Below are 21,578 nucleotides of genomic sequence, written 5' to 3'. Positions count from 1 at the left end.
TAGATCAGGGTATTGTCTTGGATAGTAAAATCATGCAAATGATCTTTTACTTTGAAATGAGGATTGACTGATATGATTCTTGAATTAGAATATCTCTCATTATCTGAGCTTTGTTGAGTTACTTGGGATAAATCAACAACATCATCGTTGTCAAAGTAGCTATCATAAATGATTTTACAGGTTTCCCTAGATTTCTCTTTTTCGTCATATATTTTCAGACAAGGAAGATCAAGTGGTTCTTGTTTGAAAATGATCAAAGGATGTTCTATAGCTGTCTTTTTATCTTGAATACCTAATGATGCCTTATTTTAATAATCCTCTATACTTTTTGAGATATCTTTAATATTGAGAGGGGAAAAATTATCATCACTAAAAACATCAGGATAAAGAGAAAAATGTGATTCTGGAACAATGCATTTGAAAATATCATCATGGAAAAATCTTTGTTCATCAGATTCATCATAGACATCGGGCTTTAGATCATACCTTTGTGTACTGATACTTTTTGAAAGAGAAATAGTTTGTTGTTCTAACCTTGGCATCTGCATTTGTTGATTTGCAACGATATTATCTGACCTTGTATCAAAGTCATCTCCTGGTTCCAAGGTAGGCTTTCCTCCAGCATTCTCGCTTTTGTCTTCTTGCATTAGAGCATGCATGTCTCCTAGGCTTTGGGAACTTTCTTCATCATGGCTGATTTGTATATTCAAATTGGAATTCTCATTCACATTAGAAGAAAATGAGACAAAGCTTGGACTAATTTCTGGTTGATCAGACATAGGAGGCAGGGAATGCTTAGCATAATCTGAAGATTCTTCATCCATGAGTTCACTTTCAAGATCATACTTTAGACAATTAAGATGAAATCGCATATTAAAATCCCTAACAGATTCATCTTGTTTCCGTAGATAATCAATTTCATCATATACCTGGTCATAGTCATAACAATCAAATTCACAAATGAAAGTCTTGACGAATTGGTCCCAGCTATGAATTGAGGCAACTGGGAGGGTTCTGCACCATTTTCTAGCTTCCACCGTGAATGTAAGAGTAAAAATTCTGCATAAAACGCCTTCATCAATTCTTTGAACATCCGAACTTGAAACTCTTTGAATAAATTGAAGAGCGTGATTAAAAGCAGAAGAATTATTCTTACCATTGAATTTTACCTGAGACAAGAGTCTTACCACTTCAGGTGGAGTGTTGGAAGAGGTAGGAACATGGATGCAACTCCAAATGGGAATTTTGTGAGCAACCATCCTGATTCAAATGTTATAATTGAAAATCATTCCAACAGACACTATGTTCAGGCCCTCCTTCTAGCGCCAAATATGTTGAAGCCCTGAAAATCGAGTTGACAACAAGGGGGATACCCACCCGGTCCGGACCTTGGTTGGCAGCTCCTTATCCGTTTGGTATAGCGGGTCCGACTGGGGATAATGGGACCAATTTCCCAATTTAAGGGTGTGTGTGTGTGCAGAGTTGGATGATGCTGATCTAAGAGTACTTAAAGCTAATTTAATTCAAACTTTTAAACTAACTCTATGCTATTGTAATCTAATGAGAAACAACACATCTAATCTACGCTAACCCGGGGTGTATTTCTTCTATTATGCGATCTAAAGAGATTTCAAACAATAACTGGTAATAAAGATCATTCAGCTATCATAAGAATAGAAATCAATTAAGATAAACCACTTTGCATAAAAAGTTAGGCAAAATAGTTGTGAACAGCATATCGCATAATAAGTTATTCATATATCAAACATAAATAAATGACTCCACCATACAAAAGTGCCAAATGGTAACTCACACATTCATGCAGTAACATATAAACAACTAAAAATTGTATATCACTTTAAGAATATAAGCAGAAATGGCCAAGAGATAAAAGTACCATTTATGACTGGTTCCACTCATAAGCTTCAAGCAACAATGATTTATCTCTCCTTGCTCTAACATCTACTAAGAGTACAGAAGTGCAACATCAGTAGCAGATATCAAATGCAAACATTAATAAACCTTGATCCATCCATTCATCAAAACCCCCTCTGAGGGTGCAAAAGTGCATGTTCTGAGGACAAGTTTTTGACAAATTTCTGGACCCTTCTCCAAATGCATGAGAAGGGTTAAAATACTACTTCCTAATTCTAATAATAATGTATTTACAAAATTTAGGATGCGGTTTTCAAATTACCGTCCTTTTTCTAATCTAATTTTAAAGAAAAGACAACATTCTAAAATAAGGCTACTTCTGAATTTGGTCTTTAAAGCTGCAAGTGTTCATCATGGGCTTGAGGAGAGTCGGCTGGCTGATTTCTACGTTGAGCTGGGCTGCGAAAACAGAATCTATGAGAGCTGGCACTACTTTTTCGGCCGCGTTTATGATTCATTTCACAGTCATCCATTGACTATGCAGCTTGACCAAGTATGCCTAGTAACACTCCCAATTTAACCTGTTTAACGCTTGGATCGCTTTTCCTTTTTCCTGCACCTTCTGCTTCCATTCTTCTTCCAGTCGTAGTTTATTTGGTAGGTACCCCGGGGTGGTCTCTTCGATTAAATTGGCCCTGTGTAAATTCTCATTTACACAGTCGATAAGAATGCTTGCTTGCGTGGCCGCTGTCTCCGCTGCTTGTTTTGCCTGCCTAATTTGATCGTCCCATTTATTAAAGAGAAATTCTTTATGATTCTCGTTTATTCTGGGTGCACTTTATCTTTTCCCTTCATCTTCATCCTGCCAAGCTAAGTATTCTGTCACTCGTCTGTCACTCTGATCATAGTCACTCCGCAAGTCTACCACTTGATTGGTGATTTTATCGCTCAGCTCACAACAGTGACTCCACTGTGATATCTTACGTCCCAACTCTTCCTGTTGCTGCAGTAGTTGCTCATTAAGCCAATAGATTCTGAAATAAATTCCGCAAGCTTAGGATCATCTTCATGCATTTCTTGAACGTTTCCCATTCTTTGTCCAGCTCTGTTGTGACGGGTGGCGCTTCAATGACAAGAGGGGGGACATCTCTTGACGGGGAGGCGATAACCTGCTGTTGCGACATTGCACTTGACTGAGCCGTATCCTTAGCTGTGTCTTCGTTCTTTCCTTGGTCGCTTCCAGACCCTTTAGAATGTTCAGGCACTCCTTGCACAGTGTTAGATTTAGATCTGGAAGTGCTAGAGTTTCCACTAAGGCTAACGTTTGGAGTTGGTTCTCTAGCAGGCAGTCGCAGCTTCTCTAGAGGAACACTGGCCAGCCTTCTTTCCCTGTATAACATGAATCTTTGGAAGTCATCTAGAGACAACTTTGACTGAGCTTCCCGCAAAATTTCCTGGAGTGAGCTTTTACTCTGAAATAAATCATCAAACAAATATTTCTTTCCAACGAATACTTTTATTTTGACATTCGTTGTGAAATCTTGGGCAACTTCATTTGGGTCAAATGGCCTTGCTAGGAATTTAAATAATTGTAGACACGTCACATTCTCTACCTCGGTGAAAGCGTGTCCTACATCGAACAATGAAAAGGCCCCACAAGCTACAGGAAACTGAGGCCATATGGCCTTCTTTTTGTCTTTTAGGTCTTTGGTCAAGCCGCCTTCTGAACAGGTTTGATATGCAATTTCTCGAGGCAAAAGTTTATCGGGGATATACAGAGGCAGGACATGAGGAGGTACAATGCTTCCAAACACTCTAATATAGGTGAACCATTCTTCCCCGAACCATCTTGCGATGGGGATGATATCTATCTGTGCCTCGGGTGAGCACCTCGGGGGGTCTTCATCATACATCATTCTATACAAGGGTAAGATAAGCCCGTGACAAATCTGGTAGAGGTGTGGGACGAACTGAGAATCCCATAACATCTTATGATAAACATGGATAGGTAATGGGTCCTGGGTAGTCCATTTCCAACCCATAGTGGGAAATTTAGACACATAACAAATAGAATCCATAACATATGCGGACAGATAAAAAGGAGGAAAGATCCTTTGAGACAAGGATCTTTTAGACCGGTAATTGATAACAGCCATGTATAGATTATCAGAAAAGATCTTGGCCCAATCCATAATATCGACATTTGTGGCAGCATCTATTAATGGTAGCCATTCAGACGAAAACTTATTGATATCTGGCATCCCAAATAATCTACAAATCATGGCCGCAGCAAAACAATATGGAGAGGTGAGGGAACCAGTGTTGTACATACCATTTTTGTCTTTTTTGAGCGGCTCCTCTTTTCTGGACCAATCTTTGGTGGTCTCTGCTAGGTTTGGGTTCTCTGCCACAAATTTTTTAACGAATTGTGCATTGTAAGTCGCCTGCGGTTCAGGAAGATGATACATAAGCTTTAAATCTTGTGCAGCGAATGATCCGATGAGCCCATGTCCTTGAATCTTGAATTGTTTGTTGTTCATCTCTGCATTGTCAAGTATCCATTTGATCATATCCATATATGGTAGAATTTTGGGCCTTGCTGCTATCCAGTGAAGAAATGAACATGCTAGCTCCTCTAAGGACGCCTCGGAAGAGCGTTGTGAGCCCGCGACCGCAACAACTTTCATTATTCTGGGATTCTCTTCTTCAAGCAGTCTGTACATGCTTTCCCATGTCGATATCCCTGCGTCTCTGTTACAGGCTGTGTCTGTATACAAAGGCGCCATCTCCTTTGTCTTTTCCTTCGCCTCAGAACCTTGAGCTTTATTTTTCTTTCCCATTTCTTCCTGCGTTTGGCTTTGAATCGTCTTTAGTTTTTCGTTCCTGCAGCTTACGAGTGAAATGGAAATGACTGATCAAGAAAGGTGATGGGAGAGTTTTAAATGCAACAGATATATCAAATATGCCACCTTACGTGAAGTAATTCTTTACAAAAGCACGCGTCTTCATTTCATTTAATAGCTGACAACTAATTCCTTTACTATCATTAAAAGTGCATGATCTTGAGTCAGATTATGGTAAGTGGCTTTTCTTTGAATAGCGTGCCCGAAGGATTCGTGATGAAGTGATTTATGATTTGCTTACGTAACATCGTAGATCGCGCCATCGCAAACCGCACCATGGCAGATCGCACAAACATACGAATATAATATCGCAACGATCGCAACATTGCAGGTCGCAGAAGTTTAATGTTTGCTGAATCTTGTCAGCTCATTTATGCGATATGCGATCTTGTGATCGGTGTTATCGCAGATCGGTAAATATTGAAGTTTTTTCCTTATGAGTATTACTTTATTGTGATGCGATATTATGCTTAACACGGGAGTCTTGTGCATACTGATATTATAGAGAAATGGAGGCATTTCCTATCTTTTTTGCAACACGGCTTTAAAGATATTTCCCTTATCATAGACTTAGGTTAAAAATATTCAAAAGACCTTTCTAAGCTTACGATGGTAACCTTATTTTGAAGAAAGGAAACTCTTGCTTTCTTTTCTAAAATTTAACTAAGGGTCCCCATTCATTTAGTATTTTGGACAACACTTAAATGAACAAGGGGGGGGGGGGGGGGGGTGTTGCTGGCCACAATAGAAGGGTAGGTCGAATGCAGAAACCATGGCATTAGCAAATGAAATGGTAAGGGAGCTATATAGGGATGTGTGTAGCAGCAATGTTTTGCTAAAACTAGCTTTGGCTTAATTCTGTTACACGTTCCTGGCTCAAGACACTCATATCCGGTGGGGCTTTGTACAGGTTGGTTTGTTATGGATGGCTTGTTTTTTCCTTCCCTTAGCAGAGCAAGAAAAAAGAGAAGTAAGACTTTTTGTGGGTTGGTCCTGAGCTTACCTACGCAGAGCCATCCCTTTGCAGAGCCTAGGCTGGGGCTGGGGATAAGTCTGAATTGAAAAAACCATGGCATTAGCACATGAAATGATAAGGGAGATGTACAAGGATGTGTAACTAGGGTTCGGTCTCTCTCCTACGACATCGACTTGGGCCAACGTGTGTAACTAATCTTAATGCAGGGTTTCATAAGGAAGACTTGTGATCCAGTGTCGGTAAAAGCTTGGTTTCATAAGGAAGACTTGTGATCCAGTGTCGATAAAAGAAGCTTAAACAAAAGCTAGCGAGCTGAGCTTACACAAAAGCTAGCTATACAGGTGAGGCTAAAATGAAATAAATTTTTTTAAGGAGCCAAAATGAATTCTGCGATGCTAAAAGCTAAGAAGGGGCTAACTCTAGTTGCTTGGCAGGTTGAGATCTAATGCCAGGTAGAGTGGGGGCAACCACCTTGCTAAGTATATCTATAAATTCCAAGGCTTCGGCATTGTCTGTTTCACCACAATAACTAGGGACTCTATGCACGCAATTTGACTTTCAACCACCAATTATAGAGAAACGTTCTGAGAAGGCAAGGCATGGTTCAGTAAGAAAAATATATTCTCAACTCAAAGCATTACACTATTAGCAAAGTGGTTGACTGGGCTACTAATAGGAGATTTCCATACAGTCTTACCTATGCGAATTCCATACAGTGGGGACTTGAGGAATTACACTGCAGCTCCCTCCTAGGAAAGAGAAAATCCCACAAATTCTCCTTGGCAAATTACACTGCAACTCACTCTCGTTTCGGTCTTGAGCTGCTTTCTGGAATTAGAATTCTCCCTCTTGGAATATTGTATGCCCAGAGAAATCAATTTGTTATCGGTCCAATCCAATATACATAATGGCGCTTTCCCTGGACCAGAACATACATGGCTTGCCTACAAGGAAGCCTTAATTTCTAGCTAACAAGTAGTACAAGTAGTACACACAGATCGCGGTGTAGCTAGTGACCTACTACCTAATATGTTTTTGCCTTAAGCATGTTCCAGAGCTCAGTTGAGCTAACATTTAATGTCGTCGACTAATGCCAACATTAGATTAGGTAGTATTTTTAGGAGTTTCAAAATATGAAGCAAACAAAAATTTATAACCTATTGTTTTAGCTTCGGTCCTCAGGAAGAGGCCAAATAACATCATAAATCAATATGTGTCTGCAAACTTTGTTTATAGTTGATAAGGGACTAATAAAAACAACTCATATAATAATAAAATGTTCATTTCCGATTAATATAGGCCCATGCCAAGACGGAAGGGACTAATAAAAGAAGGCTTTTGCCTTTATATTTTTAAGTTAAACATTGTTTTTATGAGGACTAATTAAGACAAATAACACAAGCCATTTTGCATAGTTACAACTGTGCTCTTCCTTACTTGAAAACAAGTGGCATTGAATGTGATCATAGAAACAAATCTCAAAAACCATTATTCACCTTTTAGTTAAAAACAAAATTGTTAATCTCTAATTATGAGTTGACAAATTTCTTTTAGCTAGAAAAAATTGTTAATTTCTTATTATGAGGGAGACTTTTTTTTAGGAATCACAACATCTTTTTTTTAGGAATCACAACGTTTTACTAAAGTTTTCATAGTAGTGTGTCAACAAGTTTGATTATGCAAGTCTATTGGATAATAGGTAGAAGACAATATTGCCATAAATTCATTGTGCATTTGTAATAGACTTAGGCAAGAGGTTGTAACTTCTTTGTTGAATATTTATGACATTTTTCATATAATAATTTAATATGCTTATTTTGGGTGTTGCTTATACATGTGGTTTTTAGACTCTTTATGGTTGTTGGATGTTACTATTTTATGCTTTACTTTGTATTGGCTAATTATCAAAATATTGGCTAAGTATTTAAGTATTTTTGAGATGTTTTAAAGGCCATAGTTGGCCATGTGCCTATTGTTGAATGAACTTAATGGAGTAGAAATTAGTTTTCATTTGACATATTGTATCTTAAAGTGAATTTATGGGAATACCTTAAGTAAAGAGGCATAATATGGTTGTAGTAGGCCCAGGTTGGCCAAGCCCCTGTGGCAAAGGCAAGGAATTGCCACACAACCTTATGTGCCAAAACAAACATGTGATAAAATCAAGTTTGCAAAGGAAAATTCAAGTAGAATATAGGTTTATAACAAGTGTTATCAAAGCATACTCTTCACCTCTTTCTAAAGGAAAGGTGGTATTAGAGTTTAAAATTTGGTACTCTTCACCATGACAAGTGATTTCAAGGAACTTTTCAATGGAAGGGACTTGAAACAAAACAATTGGAATTGGCAGAAGTTACCAAGAATTTGAGTGAAGTTTCAATAACTAGCCCATATGCAAAAAATATCGATTGTGAATAAGATCTAAAGACTCCAAGGGTGAAGAGTAGGCTTTGATAAGCCAATGAATTTTTTTCCATTGTTAAAAGTCTGACCAGAATTCTTGGTTTCCTCCTTTTTTTCAATAAACTTACCGATGAGATCCATGCAGCAGAAGATCTTGAATCTGAGACTTTCTACACAAAAAATATTCTATAACTTTAGAAAACAAGGTCAAGAAGATGACAATATGTTTTGTAATCATGGAGAGAAGGTAGAAGTTTTGAAGAGGAGATTAGCCACATGTGTTGAACCTTTAATGATGTTTTACATGAGTGTTAGAAGACGATGAACATGATGACTGCAACCTTGAGCACCCATGATGATGAATGGTTGAAAATGGTGGAAGACTTGTTGAACTTTGTTGTGGCACAAATCAAATACTAGTAAGACACCATTAACATGTTAAAATGAGATGTTGTAAGTGGGAATATTTTATCAGTCCCTATGTTTTGTCAATTTAGAGTGTCCTAAATTTGTATATTAATTGTCAATCCGAGAGTCGTAAATTGTTGAAGTGTGGCGCACTATATGTGCAAGATAACCTATTTCTTACTTTTTGTCGTTTTTTATTTTTATTTCGTTTTTGGGTTTATCTCTGTTGATTTCCTAATGTGAGATGGAAATTCTAAAAGACAAGTATGGATATAAATGTTCAAGGCAATGATGTCCTTTAAAATGATTTCCAAAACTTCAAACTTTTCAAAAAGGTTTTAAAACATGCAATGATGAAATTAATTCCTAAAAGAGAATGAAAATGTGCCACTATTCTAATTAAACAAACAGTGAACTATTGATCATGAAACCATTATCCTTGCTGTTGTCTAAATACAAAAGAAACTGTACTCAAAGAAATCCAAAAATTGCAAGCAAAGTAAAGCTAAAATCAAATTACATCAACTCATATTCTGACCCCTCACCATTAGTCTCGCTATGGCTTTCAGAGGTAATCATAAACAACTTGAGCAATATGATATCTAATTTGTAGAAAAATAAACTAATATCAAATTACACACTCATACTTCAATCCCTCACTATTAGTCTCACTATGGCTTTTGGAGGTAACTGATAATGACATGAGCATTTTAATATCCAACTTGCAGAAAAATAAAATAATATCAAACTACACACTCATACTCCAATCCCGCACCATTAGTCTCGCTATGGCTTTCGAGGTAACTGATAATGACATGAGCAATTTAATATCTAACTTGCAGAAAAATAAACTAATATCAAACTACACGCTCATACTTCAATCCCTCGCCATTAGTCTCACTGTGGCTTTCAGAGGTAATTGATAATGCCATGAGCAATTTAATATCTAATCTAACTAATAAAGCCAATGAACAATCTTGAAATAAACAAAAGAGTGCTGGAATTAAAAGCTAAGAAAAATAAATCAGCAGAAAGACAACACTGATTCCATGTCCTTAGTCATTGTAAAACTATGTGCAAATGCCCGGGCTGTCTACTGTAATCTGGAACATACACACTCATCAGTTAACAACAATGTAAAGCATGTAAAATTATGAACAAAAATGAAATGTTAGTACCATAGGAAATGCAATATACATCAGTGAAGAACTATGGCATAATAAACATAAAAACACAGCGTGAAATTGTACAACAAACAATAAACAAAACCTCGGCGTGTGCAGGGGCCCTCTACACAACCTTGGGCAACAACTATCAACCACGAATTATGCTCAGAAACAGAGTCTTCTCATGTATTCAGAATGCAGTCATAACAACGAAATAATGTCACGGCACAGTGGGCTCATTAACAGTTAACAATACATTACAAAGACTAACTATTATGCTTGTGGGAACACATTATTTATAACAAATGTTTACATAACTGATTTCCTAAAAACTGCGCTGATAGAGGACACGTGAACAACAATGTCCAGGGATCTAGCATCATGGCTACCGTGATGATTAAATCTATTGAGAGTGGCTGTTGGATTCGCCTTATGGAGCAGTCCACATGTGTTGGTATGTCCCCAGAGATCTAGGAACGACCACACAACTCTTCATGTGTTGAAAAATGGAGTCCTGTTGTTGTAGGACTCTTATATTTGACCATCGCTTGACCACCTTTGACCACGGCCTTCTTTGATGAATTCGACTGAGCCAATAGGACTCGGTCCATGTCCACGTCATTTCCAACTTGCCCATGTGGCTCGATTTTCTTGAAGACACCTGCAATATAGACTTTAACAAAAAGGCTACAGAAAGTTGAACTGGCTGTGGAAAGTGACAAGATTCCGCATCTCAATGAGCAAAAATCTACTTCAAACAGTAGACACAAAACATAGTTAGGAAACCAGTTTATGTGCTCTTTTAAACTCAATATGCAATGATGTTGACAGCTTAGGAGGTCCAGGTAAATGGAAAAAGTCTAGAAAGGTGTATAGGAAAGATGCAAGTTTGGGGCTCAACATACCCCCACTGTGAAGGTGTTGCATGTCCCCATGCAACCAAAATTTTGATCATCCTCCCTTTAGTCCATGTGCCCTGAAACTTCTGCCAGTACATCCAGCCCTCTTCTCCTCTTCCTTGGTACTACTACCATCCTGGGCTTCCTCATCAAGCATCTGAATTTGAGGTTGACAAGTGTTGTATTCAACCTCTTGCATTTCTTCTTCAATTTCTTGTTCTTTTTCTACCACAGTCCTAGATGTAACATAGTGTTGTCATGAATGATCTTGTCCAATCTGCTTTTCTCCTTTATGCTTCATTTTCATTTTTAATATGTCTATTTAAAACTTCGAATAAAGACTTCTTGTTTCAATGATTGGACTAGATCTTCTTGTGCTGTGTGAGGCTGAGTGGATGAAGTGCTTGGACCTGCAGTTGTCTTCTCTAAGGTTTCTATATAATCATACATCTCTTGCTGATTTGGGTCTACCTCGGGTGTAGCCTTCCTTGGGTTGACCCCAAAATCCTGTTGAGAAGGGCTGATTTCAAACTCTAGCCGAGAAGGACTCATGTCAACATCTAGCTGTGAAATGGAAGTATGGTGTGGGCTACGGTTAGGAGAGGTTTCTGGAGGCTTTTCTGGGGTTTCCTCCCCAAATCAATAGAGTGGGGCCCTTTGGTTTTTATTGTCTTTAATTTCCCTTTAAGCCTAGAGCTTCTTCTTACATGCTGTGGACTAGTATCTTCCCCCATACCCATACTCTGTTTTCCTTTTCGTTCTTCTTGGTTGCAGCCACTTGTTCTCTAAGATAAGCTAACCTTTCGGACAGTGTTTGGTGGTCTTCTTTTTGAGAAGGCTCTGAATTTTGATATACAGCTTCTATGTTTCGTTTCCCTTTTGATTTTCCTTGGTTTCTATCCTTGGTTCTTTCCCTCTCTTCTTGATTAACTTTTTTGGTTTTTCTAATAGGAGGGTCTTGAATTATTACACTTTTCTCCTTCCTCCTACTCCTTCTTGTTGTACTACTTTCAGGTACCTCGGGTGGCTCTTGAAAGTAGTTTCTCACCAAAAACCGTTCCTAGGTGTCCCTATTTTTCTTCAATTGGTCTTCAATTAGAATTTTCACAAGCCCATGATGATACAAATGGGGCTCTATGTCTTCTATATTCTTTTGGACTATTGTGCACATCGTTTTCAAGCTCAGCAATAAAAAGTAGGGCAGATTGAGGGTTTGGTTTTCTAAAAAGTTCATCAACAACTGGGTATGATACATATACATTGCCCCAAAATGGCCTTCACAAGTAATGAACTTTTGAATAATTAACAATAAACTGGCCCACTCCTCTTTTAAAGCATGGACAAGAATTCCTCGTTTGAATATAGTTACATCCATACCTAGATTGCGTAGTATGACTCTCCAAGCCTTCTCGTCAAAGCTCTTATTCTTAAACCAGCGTTCACCTTCCTGGGGAAGTTTTGTAGCAGCTGCTATGGATACCTTGGTGATTGTAAACTTAAGGTCCCCAATTTCCACCTCCTGGCCGTTAAAATACCTCGCAAAAGCCTTTGTAATCTCCTTATTATGGCCTTTGAATTTTTGTATAAACCGTAGCCATCTTGCCTTCTTCAGTATGTCTTTCACTTGTGGGTATCCTTCTAAAAACTTGGGCCCTTCTGTTTCTGCCCTCAACAATAGACCCATCCTTCCTTTTGTCCTTAAAATTTGTCTGCGTGAGGAGGGTTTAGCGGAAGTGAGACGGCTAGGTTATGGGAGTGAACAAAGTTGATGGAGAAAATCAGTGACTGTGAGCAGAAAACAGAGGACAGACAGTGGAAGTGAATTCGTGAAATGAGGCGAAGGCTTATGTGAGCAAGGTGGAAATGCAGCCGTGATGTCAATAGAATAGTAGGGAGAGTACAGTGCATCCAACGTATTTTAAATTGGGTGGCTGCAGAGTAGATGCAAACACGTTTATGAAACAGCTGGAGATTTTATGCGGCTGAAAAGAGCCGTAGTCAAATCGACCACGTCCTTATGATTACAGGTGGAGTGTTGAAATGCAGCCAACACAAATTAAACTCGAAGGTTAATCATAAAACCATTTAGAAAATAAATGCATGGTTCGTGGAGGAATGTCGTGGAATGGTTATGGAGGCTATCACGGCAATCATTGCATATAGTGGAGCTTATGGTTTAATAACTATGCAAAAATGTGTTTTGATTGCTATTTGAAATAAATTTCTACTCATACCTTGGAATTTTTGCCATTTGTTTGTCCATTAACCCTTGATCAACTGCTCCTTATTGATGCCTTTAGGTGCTCCATGTCTTCATAATATGTCCTCAGTCATACCTATAATTGCTTTCATGATTATTGAACTAACATCTTGACTGTCAATTTTTTTTTTGAAAAACAAAGTGGTGGCTGCGGAAACTAGTTCCTGCTGCGGAAACTGACACAACAGCCATTTGACTAAATGAAGATGGATAGATGATAACTGACTGAATGAAAATGGTCATAAAAGAAATTTTTATTGGTGAAATGAAATGAAATGGATGAAATGGAGTGGAATGAAATGATGTGGAGTGGAATGAAAATGAAATGGAGTGGAATGAAAATGAGGTGAAGTGAAATGAAAATGGGAAAGGAAGAGATTTTTTTTTTTTTGGAAAATATAGTGCGTCAGAGGATTCTGATTTTCGCCCTGTATTTTCTGTATAACACTGCCAATCTGTGATTGGTTTTCAGGCTTATACAATTATTTATTTATTTATTTATTTATTTTTATTTATTTATTTTTTATATATATAAACAGAAAGGAACAAAGGCTAGGCTGGTGGAGAAGAAGGATTCTTCTTCACCAGCCTTATTACAGAACTATCTTGAAACATTTTGACAAATTCCTCTTTTGAGAGTGGCTTATGATAGATCTTTAATCTGTGGCCATTCACAATAAGAGGAGTTTGAAATTCAGCAATGGTCTTGATTCTTACCACTCCATTGCTAAACATTTTTTCAATCTCATATGGCCCAAGCCAATGAGTCTGAAATTTTCCTTTAAAATATTTAAACTTGGAATCAAATAGCAATGCCCAATCTCCCTCTTGAAACTTTTTCTCTTTGATGTATTTATCATGCCACTTAGCTCTTTGATACTGAACTAGATCAGTTCTTAGGATTACTTCTTGTCTGATCTCATCTAGCTCATTCAACTGCTCCATTCTATTCTTTTGGGCTTCTGATAGATCCATCCCCAACTGAACTACCATCTTGAAAGTTTTGACTTGAAACTCAATGGGGAGCAGGACTTCTTTCCCATAAACAAGTTCATAGGGAGAATGTCCTGTTGTATTCCTCCATGTAGTTCTGTAGGCCCATAAGGCTTCAGGAAGTCTTTCTGCCCAATCTCTTTTGTGTAGATGAACAATTTTGGTAATGATGCCTTCAATAACTTTGTTTGTAGACTCCACTTGGCCATTTTCTTGCGGATGGTAAGGAGTAGATTTTCTGTGCTTGATTTTGTATTCTTCCATTAGCTTCTCCACCAGGTTAGATGTGAATTGGCTTCCTTGATCTGTCACAATTTCTCTTGGAACACCAAAGCGAGTAAAAATATCCTCATAAAGAAAATTAACAACTGAATTTTCAGTAGCATAAAGTAATGCTTTGGCTTCTACCCATTTAGTGACAAAATCAGTACATACCAATATATACTTCTTTTGTTTAGATGGTGGATTAATATGTCCAATGAAATCTAAAGCCCATTTTTCAAAGGGTTCGATGAATATCTGTGGTTGTAATGGCATTTCATTTGAAAGGGTCGGTTTCCCTACTTTTTGGCAGCTGTCACACCTTTTGACATATTCTTTTGCATCTTTGAAGAGGGAAGGCCAATGATATCCTAAAGAGAGGATTTTATAGGTTGTCTTTTTGTGAGCAAAGTTTCTACCACATGGTTCATCATGATATGCCTTGAGGATGTCAGGCATTTCATCTTCCCTAACATATCTTCTGATCACAAGATCTAGCCCTGTTTTAAACAATTCGTTAGAAATCCATGAATATTTTGAACTTTCTTGAATAATCTTTCTTCTTTCACTAGGAAATAGATGTGGAGGTAGTTTCCCTGTAACGAAATAGTTAGCAATATCTTCATACCAAGGAGTCTTAGTAGTTACTGCAAATAAATATTCATCTGGAAACTTATCCTCTACAGGAGAATCTTCTTTAGTATTCTGGATCCTAGACAAGAAATCAGCTATTGTATTTTGTTTCCCTGGTCTGTCCAACACAGTAATATTAAATTCTTGTAAAAGTAAGAGCCATCTTGTAACTCTGCCATTAGTAAAAGGTTTGTTCATTAGATATCTAATCGCAGAATGATCAGTATGGATAAAAGTTTCATATCCTGTTATATAATGTCTAAACTTATTGATTGGATGAACAACAGCTAAGAACTCTTTTTCAGTCACAGTATAGTTCAAATCAGTGGGAGTTAAGTTTTTACTGGTATAGTAAATGGCATAAGGAACTAAATCCTTTTGACCCAACACAGACCCTAGAGCTGTATCTGAAGCATCTGTAGAAATATGGAAAGGAAGTTTCCAATTTGGTCCTCTCAAGATAGGTGCTTCAGATATTCTTTTTTTCAAAGTTTCAAATGTTGATTGGCAATCAGGATCCCATTTGAATTCACAGTTTTTTGTAAGTAATTTGAAGAGTGGAGATGTTATTTTAGTGAAGTTCTCTATAAATCTTCTATAGTACCCAGTAAATCCCATAAAACTTCTAACATCTTTTTGACAATTTGGAATAGGTAACTTGGAGATGACTTCAACTTTTGATCTATCAACTTTAATCCCATCCCCTGAAATGTGATGTCCCAAAACAATACCTTCAGTGAACATCATAAAGCATTTTTCATGACTTAATGAAAGGTTTGTTTCTTTACATCTTATAAGGACTTTTTCCAAATTCTCTAATGCCTCTTCAAATGAATTACCATAAACTGTAAAATCATCCATATAAACCTCTACACAATCATGGATTAGATGAGAAAAGATTCCTAGTACTGCTCTTTGGAATGTTGCGGGTGCATTACATAATTCAAAAGGAAGTACTCAATAAGCAAAAGTTCCCCATGGACAGGTGAATGTGGTCTTATCTTGATCTTCAGGTGCTACCTGAATTTGATTATAGCCACTAAAACCATCCAAGAATGAAAAGTACTTTTTGCCTGCTAGTGTATCCAATACTTGATCGATAAAGGGCAAAGGAAAGTGATCCTTCAAATTTGCTTTATTTAATTCTCTGTAATCAATGCATACTCTCCATTTACCATTCTTTTTAGGTACTATAACCAAAGGATAAACCCATCGGCTATCTGAAATTGGATAAATTAAGTTTACATTGAGTAGTTTTTGGAGCTCTTTTTTCACTATCTCCCTAAGGTTTGGATTCATCCTTATCTGAGGTTGTCTGATTGGTCTACTATTTTCCTCAATGTAGATATGATGAATGCAAGTCTTAGGGTCAATACCTTTCATATCAGTATACTCCCATACAAATGCAGTAGAATGCTTTTGCAAGATTTTGGTTAGCTCTTCGTTTTGTGACATTTCCAAATTTTTATTGATATTCAATGTTTTACCTGGAAAAATCTCAATGGCAGAACTACCGAACTCTTCCATAGAGTAAAGAGACATTTGTCTTGATAATAAATACTCAATGTCAGAATCTAACTGAAATTGTGTGTGGTCATATTCTAAAGATGTTTCAAAATTTTCTAATGTATTCAGAATTTGACTATCTTCACTAATTTCAGAAATGGTAAAGACAGGTTGTATAGTGTCCTCATCATTGACCCATTCATTATCTCCCACTTCTGTAATTTCTTTTGATGGAGGATACAAATTGAACTTCTTTGTCGTATTACCATCAGAAATGTACATATCTCCAGATCTACAACTAACGAAAGCATTAGCTGCGACTAGCCAAGGTCTTCCCAAGATGAGTGGGTGCCCTCCTAAATTACTCTTGGGAGTCAAAATCATGAAATATACTGGATATTCCCAAGCATATAAGGAGACTGAAATATCTTCTAATACACCATCTGGTTTGATAATTGATCGATCTGCAAGTTGCAGTACAGTAGGTGTAAAAAGAAGATTAGGAAGTTTTAGTTGTTCCATAATCTATCTACTCATAATGTTGATAGCAGCCCCTAAGTCAATCAAAGTATTTGGAATTTCTACCCCATTTATATGTGTCTTGACAATTGGACTACCGAGATCTACATACTTCTACATGGTAATTTTTCCCATCATGATATCTGCAATTTTTCCTACTAGGTGGATTCTTCTTGTATCTCTTGGTTTTCTTCCTGGTCTTTTGATACTCAACTCCTTTATTGTTTTTGATAGAATAGGAATCTCTCTAATGGCTTGTAGCAAGGGAATCTTGATACAAGCATTCTTTAATTCATCTAGGAAATCATAGTCAGGCAACAATATTTGTTTTTCCACCCCTTTGTCAATTTGTAATCTTTCAGGGAAAGGAGGTGTGTATAAAGATGCAGGTTGCTCAACTATAGGAGTTGTGGGGTTGACTCTTTTCCTTTTTCTTTTTGAGTGTTTGGGTTTTGAAGAGATGCTTCAGAACCTTTATTCGCTTCAAGAGAATCTTCCTCAGAAATACTTTGCTTTTGAGCATCTATAGAAGGTTTTTCTAAAACTCTACCAGATCTGAGTTGTACATGATTAAGAGGAACAATCATATAGGTAGGAAATTGTCCTTCTACCATGTAAGAATTTTGAGGATTTTTATTATTGGGATTTGGCAATAGCTGGGATGGTAGTTGATTTGTCTTTTGTTGGAATGGAAGCAAGAGTTGAGAATTTGGATATTGTTGAGAAGGTTGTTGTTGTGGAAATGGCAATGAAAGTTGTGGATTTTGATTTGGAAGTTGTGGGACTTGTTGATTTTAAAAAGATGGAGGATATTGATAAAATTGAGCAAATCTCCCATAAGGATTTTGCATACCTTGTACCCATGATTGATATGGATTTTGAGGTTGGGACCAAGGTTGTTGCCAAGGATTCCAATTTGGTGGGGGTTGAAAGTTCATGGGGTTGTTAAACCCTTGATTTTTTTGCCCCTGCCAAGGTCTCCTTCAAACAAAACAGAGAGACTCTATTGAATTTGGATCTTCTTGAAAGACAACTTTGAGCCCAAATATTGAAGGACAATCCTTGGTCTCATGGCTTTCTAAGCAAATCATACATGCTTCTACAACTTTTTCATCCAAGGGGCATTCCCTTAGAGCATGTTTCTTCCTACATTTTGGACAAAAGATGGCCAAAGCTTCAGCTTCTGCCTTCTACTTGTTTTGTATTTTAAGGGTGTCTAGTTGTTCACTAAGGCTCCCGGGAATATCAGTTTTGAACTCATCAAGCATATTGCCAATCTCTGCCCTACTTACTGATCCAGTTGCAGATTTGTTTGCTCTAATAAGAGAAGGATCTCTAGGCCCTTTTCCAGTTTTAGATTTTCCACTTGAGAGATGGACACATAGTTCTACTATGTCATGAAGTGGAAGTTGAGAAATATCTCCCTTTCCCATCATGTTTAAAATATATGTCCATTCATATCTAATGGCTTTTAATAGAAGGGCTTTCAAGGTCTCCTCATCTAAGTTACTCATTTTTTCTCTTTTCAGGTTGTATTGAAATATTTCAAGTAAATCCTCCAAGTTTTCATCTTCTTTTTGCACCATTTTGAATACCTCATCCTTATGGTTGGTGGGCATGCAATAGTCCAGGTATCTATCCAAAAATGTTTGTTTCATATCATTCCAAGTCCTAATAAAATGAGTGACTAATCCCATGAACCATTTGAAAGCAACTCCCTTCAATGTTGAAGGAAACAATTTGAGTTTTTGAGAGTCTTCCATATAGTCATAAGTTCCACGCGACTTCAAACTCAAATAGAAATGTTTCAGGATCCTCACTTCGCAACCCATAAAAGTTTGGGAGGACAGATGGTGAGATGTTTTTCATTTTTGTACAAGATTCCTCATCAACTATAGTAAATCCAAAAGAGTTATCTCCATCCCTATTTCCCCCATTGTTACCTCTACCTCCTCCATTGTTTCCTTCTCTACCTCTACCTCTACCTCCTCCTCCTAATCCGTTTACTACTTCCTCTGTCATGATAGTTTCCTCATATATTTCAGAGTCCTTTGGTTTTTCTATTAATGGCAAACGAGGAGGAATTTCTCCCTCTTCTTCTTCAGGTGATTCTACTTCTTTGATTACAATATGTTCCCCTGTAAAAGTGAAGAAAGGTTCTTTTCCTAAGTCAGATTTGGTGGATAGTGTGGGAGAGTCTCCTAATTCAGCTGCTGCCCCTTGAATTCTAGGAATCCTAAGGATAGGAGTGTGAGTTGGAGATGATGGATCCTGTGTATCTTGTCTATGCCTTGAAGTAGATGGAGTTGTAAAAATCAAACTCTTGGCCCTAGCTATAAACCTTCCCCTAGAATCCCTTGTTCTATGCATGTCATTTTTTTTCTTTTCAAGTCAGGCTAATAATTCTCTTTCTGATCTTCCAGATTACACTAGGTGCAAGAGGAGAGCATACTCAAGAAATTATTGAACCAATAACTCTCTTTTCTGATCCTCCAGATCACACTAGGTGCCAGAGGAGAGCATACTTTGAGAAGTTATCAATTTTTCCCTTCTTTAAATTTTTTCTTTCTTTTTTTTTAAGAAACTGGCTACCTAGTTACACTTCCTTGGCAACGGCGCCAAAATGTTTGTTCAAATTAGAGTATACTAAATTGCTATATTAATTGTCAATCTAGGAGTTGTAAACTGTTGAAGTGCGGCACACTATATGTGCAAGATAACCTATTTCTTACTTTTTGTCGTTTTTTATTTTTATTTCGTTTTTGGGTTTATCTCTGTTGATTTCCTAATGTGAGATGGAAATTCTAAAATACAAGTATGGATATAAATTTTCAAGGCAATGATGTCCTTTAAAATGATTTCCAAAACTTCAAACTTTTCAAAAAGGTTTTAAAACATGCAATGATGAAATTAATTCCTAAAAGAGAATGAAAATGTGCCACTATTCTAATTAAACAAACAGTGAACTATTGATCATGAAACCATTATCCTTGATGTTGTCTAAATACAAAAGAAAATGTACTCAAAGAAATCCAAAAATTGCAAGCAAAGTAAAGCTAAAATCAAATTACATCAACTCATATTCTGACCCCTCACCATTAGTCTCGCTATGGCTTTCGGAGGTAATCATAAACAACTTGAGCAATATGATATCTAATTTGCAGAAAAATAAAATAATATCAAATTACACACTCATACTTCAATCCCTCACCATTAGTCTTGCTATGGCTTTCAGAGGTAATTGATAATGACATGAGCAATTTAATATCTAACTTGCAGAAAAATAAACTAATATCAAACTACACACTCATACTTCAATCCCTCACCATTAGTCTCGCTATGGCTTTCGGAGGTAACTGATAATGACATGAGCAATTTAATATCTAACTTGCAGAAAAATAAACTAATATCAAACTACACACTCATAATTCAATCCCTCACCATTAGTCTCACTATGGCTTTCGGAGGTAACTGATAATGCCATGAGCAATTTAATATCTAATCTAACTAATAAAGCCAATGAACAATCTTGAAATAAACAAAACAGTGCTGGAATTAAAAGATAATAAAAATAAATCAACAGAAAGACAACACTGATTCCATGTCATTAGTCATTGTAAAATTATGTGCAAATGCCCGGGCTGTCTACTGTAATCTGGAACATACACACTGATCAGTTAACAACAATTTAAAGCATGTAAAATTATGAACAAAAACGAAATGTTAGTACCATAGGAAATGAAATATACATAAGTGAATAAATATGGCATAATAAACATAAAAACACAGCGTGAAACTGTACAGAAAATAATAAACAAAACCTCGGCGTGTGCAGGGGCCCTCTACACAACTTCGGGCAACAGCTATCAACCACGAATTATGCTCAGAAACAGAGTCTTCTCATGTATTCAGAATGCAGTCATAACAACGAAATAATGTCACGGCACAATGGGCTCGTTAACAGTCAACAATACATTACAAAGACTAACTATTATGGTTATGGGAATGCATTATTTATAACAAACGTTTACATAACTGATTTCCTAAAAACTGCACTGACAGAGGACACGTGAACAACAATGTCTAGGGATCTAGCATCATGGCTGCTATGATGATTAAATCTATTGAGGGTGGCTTTTGGATTCACCTTATGGAGCAGGCCACAGGTGTTGGTATGTCCTTAGAGATCTAGGAATGGCCACGCAAGTCTTCACGTGTTGAAAAATGGAGTCCTGTTGCTATAGGACTCTTATATTTGACCACCGCTTGACCACCTTTGACCACGACCTTCTTTGATGAATTCGACTAAGCCAATAAGACTCGGTCCATGTCCATGTCATTTCCAACTTGCACATGTGGCTCGATTTGCCTGAAGACACCTGCAATATAGACTTTAACAAAAAGGCTGCGGAAAGTAACGAGATTCCGCAGCTCAATGAGCAAAAATCTAATTCAAACAGCAGACACAAAACATTGTTAGGAAACCACTTTATGTGCTCTTTTAAACTCAATATGCAATGATGTTGATAGCTTAGGAGGTCCAGGTAAATGGAAAAAGTCTAGAAAGGTGTATAAGAAAGATGCAAGTTTGGGGCTCAACACCCTACGAGGTTAAATATCAAGGAACCAAGTTAAAATTTGTTGTAGCAATGTTCTTGATAAGTACTACAAATATTTGATGGAGAAACAAGCATAAGGCTTCACAATCAGGAATTGTATGCAGAATATTGACAACTAGTAAGAGACAAAAAGTAGCCTAGAAGACTTAGTTTACAC

This window comes from Pinus tabuliformis, chromosome 2_1, assembly GCF_031772625.1.
Source record: "Pinus tabuliformis cultivar Carrire ecotype Pingquan chromosome 2_1, CPIR1, whole genome shotgun sequence".
In the NCBI taxonomy this organism is placed as follows: domain Eukaryota; kingdom Viridiplantae; phylum Streptophyta; class Pinopsida; order Pinales; family Pinaceae; genus Pinus; species Pinus tabuliformis.
Note: the sequence above shows the minus strand (reverse complement) of the source record.